The sequence below is a fragment of the Nicotiana sylvestris genome, chromosome 3, assembly GCF_000393655.2.
Source record: "Nicotiana sylvestris chromosome 3, ASM39365v2, whole genome shotgun sequence".
Classification (NCBI taxonomy): Eukaryota; Viridiplantae; Streptophyta; class Magnoliopsida; order Solanales; family Solanaceae; genus Nicotiana; species Nicotiana sylvestris.
The window spans coordinates 219396120-219408148 of NC_091059.1; the positions used below are offsets into that span (position 1 = coordinate 219396120).

The 12029-nt window shown below is 36.9% G+C and overlaps 1 pseudogene; it reads right to left on the minus strand.

Moving 5' to 3' along the window:
- Positions 1 to 926: 926 nt before the first annotated feature.
- LOC104249817 (cyclic nucleotide-gated ion channel 17-like) lies at positions 927 to 11829 on the minus strand (annotated as a pseudogene).
- Positions 11830 to 12029: the final 200 nt, after the last annotated feature.

Sequence of the window (12029 nt, forward strand, 5' to 3'; positions counted from 1 at the left end):
TTTAGTTTACCGTATTAAATAATATCCATATTAAGTTATGCAGAAATCTATGGTATTATTATATGCGAAATGAAATTTGAAATACCAATAAATGTATTAGCAATATGGTAGGCAATCCTTCCATAACATTTCATGTATTATTATTCACTACATAGCAAACCTGAGTGATTGTTTACCAAAAACAAAGGTCTCCACAAAGTTGTAAGACCATGTACGGGGGCTGATGCATGCGCAATACCGGAAGGTCAAGGAAGTTGGCGACCTGATAACAGGGAAGCCAGTGACCGAAGCCCGGGTGAACAGCGGACGTAACTATGACGGTCCTAAAGTAGCGAAATTTCTTATCGAGTAAGTTCAACCTGCACAAAAGGAGTAACGATCTGAGCACTATCTTTGAAAGTATTCGATAGCAAATCTTTTAAAGTGATCCTCTTGCTAGAGGCTTTCTTGCACTCCTCCGGTTCTATTATTATGGACTTGACCTATTATTATAAAAGCTATTTACTATCCAAATGAAAGATGATCGATTATTTTCCCCTGAAAAGATAGAGAGCCTGATAGATCTACCTATCATCCTTTCACACTATTTAAGGGGTAACACAAGTGGATTTCAGGTGTTTAGATATTTCAAGCATAAGCAATAATTGAACCAGTATAATGAAAAGCTAGCAAATCCAAATAAACAGAATGGCAAGCTTCATCATCATTCGGATCCAACAACAACAACAATAACCCAATGTGATTCCATAAGTGGAGTATGGGGAGGGTAGGATGTATACCCCTGCCTGAAAGACCAGAGAGACTTTTTCCGATAAACCCTCGGCTAAAGAAGGTGAGAGAAGCCCAACATAACTAGCATGTAGCAGCCTGAGACTTGCATGAAGAGGGGGGGGGGGAGAAAGAGGACAACCTAAGCTCTGTAAGTGTAAGCATAGTAAATTTGAATAAAATGCTTATTTACGGGTAGTATGGAACTAGCAACTCTTAGAAGAGAGCTTTTACAGATAACTCAAGAAGTTATTTAGTTTATATAGTACAGAAGAGCATCCTGCTACTGAAAATCCTACTACTATTAAATACAATTACATTAATCCAAAAAACAAAAACAAAAAATCCCACATCCCCTTTGCCAAAACTTTCCAGCTTACAGCACTCTATATCTTCTAGAAACACGAGTTTCCACATTTACAACGATGATCCGAGTGTAATAACGTTTTACAGAAAACTTCAATTTCAAAATTGGTCATCTTATCGATATCTGAATGAAACTATTAGCTGTAGGATATATCTACCTGATGCAAGTTTAACTAGTCATCAGGCTCAGCTGAAAAGTCGGGCTCTTCAGGTTTCTGTAACTTAGGCAAACGTACATCTTTAAGCTTTTGAGCTCCTCTTCTTGTGTTTGCGGCAAATCTTGAAGCCAATATTGTGACTCCAAGGTGGGATATTCTCGGGGATGGATTTGAGCTAGCGTTACCTTGATCTTGCTCTTCACTTTGCTCTGTCTCATCGACTGTTCTGTCGTCCAGAGCAAATGATTCCAATGCTGCAAGATCTTTCGCCATTGTCCTCCGCTTGTGTCGCCTCCATGCAGCCTGTATGAAGCATGCTGCCCATGTACGCCAGTAGAACCGGAATGTATGCTGGAGCTTCTTGCTATGAAGACGTCTAAACTGGTTAGCGACAAACTTGAGATCTTCGGCTCTCAAGGCGAATGCTTCCACCTCAACAAGCGCCCTGACTGTTCTGGTTGAAGAAGGCAAGTTCACAGTTGATTTTGGAAGCAAAGCCCAAGCGAGTAGCTCCTCTCCGCAAAAATCTCCCGGCCTCAGTGTAATGGAATTAAAGAAACCAGTCCGACCACCATTTGTAGTAGAACTCTTGAGCCTACCTCTGATGATAAATAACATCTCTGTAACTGGATCTCCTTCACGGACAATATAAGTGCCTTCGGTGCTTAAGGAGGAGATTAGACGTTCGCATATTGCATCAAGTAATTGATCGTCCATTTGGGAGAAAAATGGAACCTAAACAGTTTTAACAAAACAAGTGAAAATGAGCTTAACAAACAAATACATCTATAACAAATACATATATAATTGCAACTGAATCAACAAACATGTGTCCTACACTGATCAAAATGTGAGGACATAAAAATGTGTTTATATGAAAGTGGTAAGCCCTTTAACGCAAGCTCAAGAAGTTGAAAATATACAAACAATATAAGCCACCATTTGGGCACATGCTTTTTTGATAAATATATCAATACTTTGGAAAGAATCAGTTCTGATGGAGGAAAATCATACCCGTCGGACAAGGTCCAGGCAAAGATGACGTTGGATGTCACGACGAAGATCAGTAGGCAGACCATGCAAAATTGTCTCTTCATCTACTCCTCTAGTAGCAACCCATTTATATTGATCAAAACGCCTAACCCGCTTTCTCAAATCTTCTGGAAGTTGACGATGCTCCATCCACTCTTCAGTATCTCTTCTCTTGAGTCACCATTCCTCAAGCCGTCAAAGACTGCAGGTATGTCTACATGCAAGAAAAAATGAAGGGTTATACCCAAATAGAATGATATGAGAATGGTAAAGTTGTCTCCGTGTGACCTTATAGGTCATGGATTCGAACCGTGGAATCAGCCATCACACCCCCTTGGGTTTCGTCCCTTCCCCCGAACCTGCGTGGACACGGGATGCTTTGTACACCGGATTGCCCATTTTTTCAGATACGAGAAGCTGATTACAAAGTCGTAAGGTTATGTACAACTTGCACCACATTGGACCTCCCTCAAGGAAAACAAAGCCAGGATCCCATGGAAATTGTACAAATGGGATTCAGGGGGCTCTTGGAAATTTTCTTCTAAGTATGATAATTGAGTTCTCTGTTAATGAGTCCTAGCTATACAAAAAGTATCCAACATTGCTTTTGGAGAGGTATGAAGTCTACAATGGTACAAATGCTTGTCTTAGCCTCTTATTCAAGTAAATCAATGAATGCATATTAACAATGGTTCGAATGCTTGTCTAACTTCTTATTCATTTCTACAAGTAAATCAATGAAAAGTGTGCATATTAATAACATAGGGGGAAATTATAAGAGACCTTTGAGTCTTTTATTTAAGTTTAAAAGATTCAAATCTTAAGAAATTGGTAGGGGGTACCCGTTTTAATTAGTGTAATGAAAAAGCCCTAAGGTTTATTTTATTTTCACAAACCCCCCACTGCCCCCCCACCCCCCACCCCCACCCCCAAAACAACTAACAGAAGTTCAAACATTTCTTGATTGTTTTAACTAAACAACTTGAGGATGTTTAAACATTTCCTGGTTGTTTGAACTAAACAACCTTGTTAAAACAACTCTTGGGCTATTTGAAATAAACAACCGGATGTCACTGTTATCAAAGGCGGAAAGCGCAAAAAAGCTTTAAGGTCCGTTGGAGCTTTAGGCGCAAATAAAGCATGGGCTTTAATTAAGAAAGGCACAAATAGAGAAAAACTACAAATATTAATCCAAGACTATATCTATAAGATGAATACCATAGACAAGGAAATTAAAGAAAATTTAGGATAAAGTGAAATATCAATTGTTTTGTCGCCTTTTTAGGATTATGCTCATTGGCAAGGAAAAGTATGTCTTAGATCCTTGATGACAACATCAAAGCGCCCCTGAAGCGCTCAACATGTTTTGAGACTTGCTTCAAGGCTTAAGCGCGCCTTTGATAACACTGCCTGATGTTGTTTAAACAATTCTCACATGTTTTTTAACGGACTTCAGAATTTCCTCCATTGTTTCGAAAATCTATATTCGCAAAATTTCTCCAGAAATCTTCACAACAAACACAAAAAGAAGAATAAAAATTGCAGAGACGATAAGGAAGGAGAAGAGAAGGAAGAAGAAGCTGAAGAGGGAGAAAGGAAGGAGAAGAGAAGAAGAAGATGACGGAGAGAAGGAAGGAGAAGAAAGAAGAAGATGAAGAGAGAGAGAGAAAAGAGAAGGAACCAAAAAATTAAAATTTGAAAATATAGAAGTGGGAGATTTTCAAATGTTAATACGTTTCCTCAACATTTTAGAAATTTATCAGGTCCCCCAATTCACCTAATTATCTTTGACCAAGCCAAATTCGGAAAAAAGTTTAAAATTAAGCTGGGTTGAGCATCCAGCATAAGAACAATGCCGGAAAAAATGATTTAACACATGCTATTTGTTGAGATCTTCTGCTCAATTTTTGGTATTTTTACCTCCCACAACATTAAGGTCCTCAGCGTGGGAGAACAAGCTTATAGCATACGTAGTAACAACTGAAGAACAACTCAAGGTTTACCATTTGGGACATAAGAAATAGAAGATGTTTTGAAGAATCTACTACACTATTAAGAAGATAACAACAACTACGTTCATTCCAAGCAAGTTGAGGCCAGCTATACGAATCCTCACCGTGTATAAAATAATAATAATTTCTCTAACTCTAGAAGTTCACTACATTTTCTACTGGCATATAAATCCACATAGAGGAATGACATGCAGAAAATTCACAAATCAAGCAGAATCTTGCAAATATTAAATCAGGAACAGCAATTATAATTGTCTAACAGTATTAGCCAAGATCATGCTGTTAATAAACAGTTCCCCCCGATTCCTAATGATCTTGAAGTTTCCCTGGGGAGTTCTGACTTAAAGGCAATGATTAGGCTTTCTTTTTTCTCTTCTTGTTTTCTTTTTTGTATCGGAATGCTCGCATACTTGGGTGTTGACATTTCGCTGTTTCTTAGCTGTTCTTGTTCGATTATTATTTTTATCTCAAGAGAAAGAATTACAAGGTCTACCAAAACAAGCTCGTATGGAGGGAGAATGAAAAGCAGCAGAGCCTTTGATTTACCTGCATATTCCCAATAAGGTGTGCGAACAAAACCAGACCCAAAATTGCAATAAGTATAGCAAAGGATGTCTCCCCAATAAATGTACTTGTTGACAGATTCTGCCCATAAGAACTGTAACACCAGAAAAACGAAAGAATTGAAGTTCAGATCTTCCTTCAAATGGCTCGTTAAAAGTTGGATTAGAAGGGCAATGGCACATTTACTCTCTCAATGTAATTGCATCCTTAAGAACCTTTTCAAACGACTCCATCTAAATATTTTCAAGAAAAAACAGCACAAAACAACACACATAACGAGTTAGTATTCCTTTCATAACTTAGATAACCCCATACACTATTGCAAAAATCAACAATTTTGAACAGTATTATTGGAGTTAATGTGTTTAGACAGGCTGAACGATCGTAGGTGGGGCAGATTGTTAAAGAGCTATATATCAAGCTCAAAGTAATTAAACAAGTATTAGTTGTTGAAGAAGTATCGGCTCAAGTTCAAAATAATCAAAATAGAATTTGTTTATGGAATTTTAGGACTGTTAGAGATAACATAGTTATCCATCTTATAAAATAGGTCTCATAAACTGGATAGACTAGACAGATAAATGGTCAAGCAAGTTAGAGCTGAGGTAATATATGATATGCTACTGGTTTGCATAGAAATCTTTTCTCTTTTTAAAAGCCAAAACACTAGATAAGAACCATGTGCGTTCGAATTCGGAAATGTCTAACTGGGATACAGTTTCAATAAATTACAACCGAATACACTAGATAAGAACATTATAAATGTAAATGACACTGTTATTTTGTCCAACCACATAGGAAAATTACCTCAGTTGTTGTAAGCCCCACCACAAGCAATAGAAGTACTTTGCCATAAACCTTGAGGATACAACATCTTTTTTAACTGTGTTTTCAAATATTCCATATTTGAAAGTACTATCCCCATCGGGATCACAACTTTCAAATACCTTGGTGATATTTGCCCAACTCTTACGAGCATTTTGGTCAAAAGTATCACAATCCAAGGAGCGCAGCACACACTGCGTAGAGCTGTTTTCATTTCGGCATATGGATTTCCAGCAAGAAGTATATCGATCAACTGACAGCAAATACCATGCTGCGCCAATAACCTAAATAAAAACAAATAGTCTGTCGTTACATCAAATTCCCAAGAAAGGGGGAAAAAACCCCAGCAAAAAACCCTTGCATAACAGCAGTGGTTTTAAATCAATATTTTGAAAATAAGGTTGTTGGAGCTACATACATGACTGGCCAACATGTAGAGAAGTAGATTATATGCAGCCCCTGCCCAAGCAGTTTTTGTCACAACTCCAGTTGCTTTGATAATCTGTGAACTTAATGGGAATATAAGATACAATCTGGGAACATACTGAAGTAGGACAATCAGCGCAAGGGCATTATTGTTATGATTAGCATGTTGGCTTCTTGTCGCGGGTATACTAAACCAGATTACCATCTGCATGAAAGATTACTTTTTCATCATATACCCCGCTTCACCCCAGTAAAAAGAGAAAATTGAAAGCAATGATGATGATGAGATAAAACTAGAAGAACGGGTTATCATTTTCTTGATATGTAAAACTACCACATTTAACATACAAATGCATCAAATACTCTGCTACCAAATAGAATCAAGAAATTGGAAATATGTGGCACAATCACTAGTCCAAAATCAGGGGGCCACATGCCTGCAATCAGGCTATCTTTATGGTCATGTAGTGTATAGCAGAATCGGAAGAAACAACTGCTTATAGATGAAGAATTTTAAAGCCACTTACAGATTATGTTGAGACATAATATAATTAATTAAAAATATGCTCTCTAAAAGATTAAGTTGTTAGAGATACCATACTTTTAATCAATTTATAATATTATGTCTCAACACGCCCCTTCATGTGACTTGTGAGCCACATTTATTGCATGTCAAGGACGATCATTATTACATAGAGGCCGACCGTAAAGAGACCAACAAACATCTCTTGTATGTCCTCCCTTACCTAGTACTCCTTTATCGTCGTTAGAATGTGAGTCGTGTCCACTAAGAAAACACACTCGTGCTTCTTTCTCAAAACATGCCAGTAATAGGGCTTCCTCTAGTTTGAAGTTGTTCACTCGAACATATAGGGTCCAAGTCGTGTCAGTACTTCATTAGGCTTACATTATGTTATTACATTTATTGATTGAATATTCTCGCTGCACTGGTTATTCTAATGAAATAAGGTCTAAATTGTTCTCTACTTCTTAGAATTTTTGTACTGATATTAACAATCAATATGGTGTTTCCACAAAGAAACTAATTAGTGATAATCCCCGAGAATATTTATCTTCATCTCTTTCTTCCTTTATTTCGTCACAAGGTTTATGACACTTGTCTGCTTGTGCACACACTCCACAACAAAATGGAATTGTTAAACGGAAGAACAAGCATCTCATCAAAACGCTTGGACATTACTCATTCACAACTATGTAGCTTTTCCGTGTTTGGGGTGATTCCGTTAGTAATGCTTGTTATTTAATCAATCGTATGCCTTCTTCTGTTTTGTAGAGTAAGAATCCATTCTCGGTCTTTTATCCGGACCAAACTCTGTTCCCACTTCCTCCACGTGTGTTTGGTTGTACCTCTTTTGTTCATGATCTTACCCCTAGAAAAGACGTACTTCCGCAAAAGGCTATAAAATGTGTCTTCTTAGGTATTCTAGTCTATAAAAAAAGGTTATAAATGCTTTAATCCCTCGACAAATGGTTGCTTGATCTCAGCAAGTGCTACCTTTTTCGAGATTTCTCGGTACTTCTCACCTAATCCATTAAATCAAAAACCATTGCAATGTAATTTCACTATTTTCTTACGTCAGTTAAAGCAAGTAGCGGAAATGAGGATATTGAGATGGATGCGTGGGCATATTAAGAGAGATATGATTATAAATGAAGATACTCGGGACGAGGTGGGAGTGGCTTCATTGGTGGATAAGATGTGGGAAGCGAGGTGAGATGGTTTGAGCATGTGATGAGGAGAGACACAGATGCCCTGGTGAGGAGGTGCGAGAGGTTGGCTATGGTGGGGCGTAAAAGGGGTAGAAGTAGGCCAAAGAAGTATTGAGCAGAAGTGATTAGGCAAGACATGGCACATTTTTAGCTTGTCGGGGGCATGACCCTTGATCGGATGGAATGGAGGGCAAGGATTAAGATAGTAGGTTAGTGAGTAGCGCTACCCTTATACCTGTAGTAATAGTGTATTCTCGTATTCTCTATCATTAGATTTCTATTACAACCTGTTGTTTATTTTGCTTCGGCTATTTTATTTTTTCGATTATCGTTACTGCTTCTCTTTTATATGAATTCTTCTCTTTACATATTTTTCTTGAGCCGAGGGTCCATCGAAAACAATCTCTCTATCTTCACAAGGTAGGTAAGGTCTGCTACACACAACACTCCCCAGACCCCACATGTGGGACCACGTTGGATTTTGTTGTTGTTGAAGTTAAAGCAAGGAAGCACAAGATATAGTGGCACTTCAAACGAGGTTTTGTCCCAACGCAGACCATTCTTTATTATGTAAGACTTGTGTTCGAAAGTGCCATGACCTATTCCTCTACAGATTAGTAGTTTCACTTGCCACGAATAAATGGTTTCACAAAATTGTCCATTATAAAGTATCAGCACAAGCTACAGACATTTTCTATCTTCGTTTCTCATTCCGGTATGTGAGAAGAAATCCCACACACAAGTAGCAAAAAGAAGTGGAGAAACTAGATGGTTCACATCCACATCTCTTTCAAGTCAAACCAAATTAAACAGGTTGACTTAACGTTACACCATCAGTTACATATTTCTACAATAGATGTTAGGCATAAGCCATGTAAGATGGATGACTTGTCTGCTGGACAGGAGACATGGTAATTATTTGAGGTAAATGACACTGGAGGTCCTTAAACTATTTGAAAAAAGCACATTTTGATCCCTGAACCAACCAAAAGAGACATGTACAGTTACTTTCCATAAGGTAAAAAAAAAAAAAAAAAAAAAAACAAGCAAATCCACAACAGTCCAAATTATCAGAACCCTTATCCAATAACTCTACCTCCATACCACCTCATTGCAACTCCTTTCCTGTCCCTAGCCCCTTAGCACATCTGAATGCAGACATCTAATCACTCTAAAAAGAGTCTTACTCGTACATGATTTGTTCTAGCGACAGCTTATGAAACTAAATCAGAAGCCAATTACTACTCATGGAAATGAAATTCATAAATTGAACATAATATGGACAACAAAGTCGGAGAAAAAAGAAAGCCATGTTTGGGCCTTTTATATCTAAACATAGACATGCGACTAATCACACAACACTAAATGATAAATGCATAAAAAAGCTAAAGAATAAGAAAATGAAACCCCAAAAGTTACTACCACTTAAGACCTCTTTGCACAAAACGGTACACGCGTAATTTACATAAAAAAGAGGAGCACATCAAGACAGCAGCAATCCAATTACTTGTTTAGTATCTCTAAGCATTTATACTTATATTTTACAATTTACAGACAGGGCTGCAATCAGAGTCTAGAGAAAAGAAGTGGAATTGCAAATAGCGAGCTTGTCCTAACTAAGGATGCTGCTAAACCATAATAGAGGGTGGTGGTGTTGAGGGGGTCTTCCTTAATGGGGATATGTTTGAGGGAAGCGGTCAAGCAGAAAAAAAGAAATGGAGAATATCTGTCTTTTTCTTTATTCTTTTTTAGAGTGAGGATACGAAAACACCATATTTTTTCATATAATAGTGCATACCATTTTCGATTACAATTTGGCCAATAATAGCAACTTACACGGATTACAGTCTATTGGGACATAGAAGCTGAAGGGACTAAATATTGAACATTATGTTCCTCATAAACCAAAATTTTGACCACCTTGACTCCAAGACAAGTATCTCAAAAGGCCGAAAATGCAGCAAATTTAGCACATAAAACCCAGTACACAAAAACGACGCCTCACATAATATTCACACTAATATCTGGACATATGGACATGAAAGAAAATGTATTTGATTTGAATGTCATGAAGTGGAACGACATACCTGAGGTAGAGGAAGGGTTGCAATCAGATCAACAAAAAAGTCTGATCTTAAATATCTGAGAGCAATCTTTTTAGGATCCATGACAAGCTCACCCTTCCCAAATACCCTTGTATTTGGGGCAATATAAGCAGTCCGGAACTTAATGAACACATGTAATAGATAGAAAAAATCGGCTATAGTTCGGAAAATGGTGACAACAATTCGCAAATTCAAATCTGATTTCACACAACTCGACTCTTTAGTTCCTTGTATGATGGGCAAAAAGAAGTACAATGGGTCAACAAACAAAGCCAGCAAGCAAGATATAATGAAAATCCTATTCCATTGGATTACAATGTCACTCCCCGGATCAAGTATTCGCTTCCTCCACGACCCGTTGTGGTCCTCAGGATACACCTTAGACCTCCCAAACTTAAGGGTATCATTGACTTTATATCTGCCATCAGAGTTCAATAAAGGAGATGAATATCTATATCCCGAAGATGACTTCTCTAGGTTTGAACTGTCAGTTTTTCCTCCCAAAAAACCACCCTGTTGTTTTTCACCAGAGTAGAACCTAACAAATGCATAAATCAACTATTAGCAGAAAAGGAAAATCCATCTTACAATAAAATTCCAGTTAAAGAAATTAATGTACAAAATGTGGAAAAAAAAGGCAGCCCGAGCACTAAGCTCCCTCTATACGCGAGGTCTGGGGAAGGCCCGGACCACAACGGTCTATTGTACGCAGCCATACCCTGTATTTTAGCAAGAGGTTATTTCCACGGCTCGAACCCGTTACTTTCTAGTCACATGGCCGCAACTTTACCAGTTACGCCAAAGCTCCATGTCAGCGGCTACATAAACATTCTAACTAAATGCAAATTATCTCATTATCTTGCATCAAAAATAAGAAAAACATACTTCTAAAAACAATACAACAACATATCATTATCTTGCATCAAAAATAAGAAAAACATACTTCTAAAAGCAATACAACAACATAAAAGACAAATCTTTAAATACCCAAAGTCCTCAATTCTTCAACATATTACAAAAAAAGATCTCTTTTTTACCAAATTATTACAGTAAAATTTACCAAATCACATAAAATAAGCCAAAGAACAAACAAAAACAGGAAAACAAAAGCTCAAAATCTCACATTCCTAACAAACTTCTCCTTACTCCTAAAAGCAATACAATAACATAAAAATCAAATCTTTAAATACCCAAAGTCCTTAATTATTCAACATATTACAAAAAGAATCACTTCTTCCAGATTATTACACCAGAATTTATCAAAGAACAAAATGTGCAACCCATCTTAGTTCAAAGTCATATTAATACAATAACATAAAAATCCAATCTTTAACTAACCAAAGTCCTTAATTCTTCAATATACTACAAAAAAAAAATAAGATCTCTTTTTTTTCAAAATTATTACACCAAAATTTACCAAATCACAGAAACTAAACCAAAGAACAACAAAAAACAGAAAAAAACAAAAACCCAAAATTAAAAAAAAAAATCACATACCTTACAAACCTCTCCTTCTTTAGCTCCATCCCAAGAAGGGTAACAATAAATCAAGAAAAGGGTTCAAAACCCTTTTACTCTTTTAACTCATCCAATCTTTTTCCCCCTTCTAATGTGAACACAAACACTAATCTTAAGAAAAAAGTGGGCAAAGCACAACAGTGAACTACAACTGAAAAATACCCAAAAAGCCCTTCAATCAAGAATCTAATTTAAATGAGAAAATAAAACATTCTTTGTAAGTTCTTGGGTGGTGTCTGTTTTAAGATTTGCAGAGTTCTGACAAATAAATGGAAGTGTGAAGAGGAAGTGAATGGGGGAAGTTAGTGATTGGTTTTTTTAGATTTGGAAATTTATTTTAATATATTTAAGAGTTGTTGGTATTAAATTTTGGAGTTAATTAAGGTGCAGATGCAATTAGTCAAGAAATGTTGACCAGAACTAGGACTTAATAATGAAATGTATTTTATTTTTAAATTGTTTTTTTCTCATGTGATGTCATATTCATCTGTGGGTCCCGGTAGAATTTTTTTAAAGCAAAAATT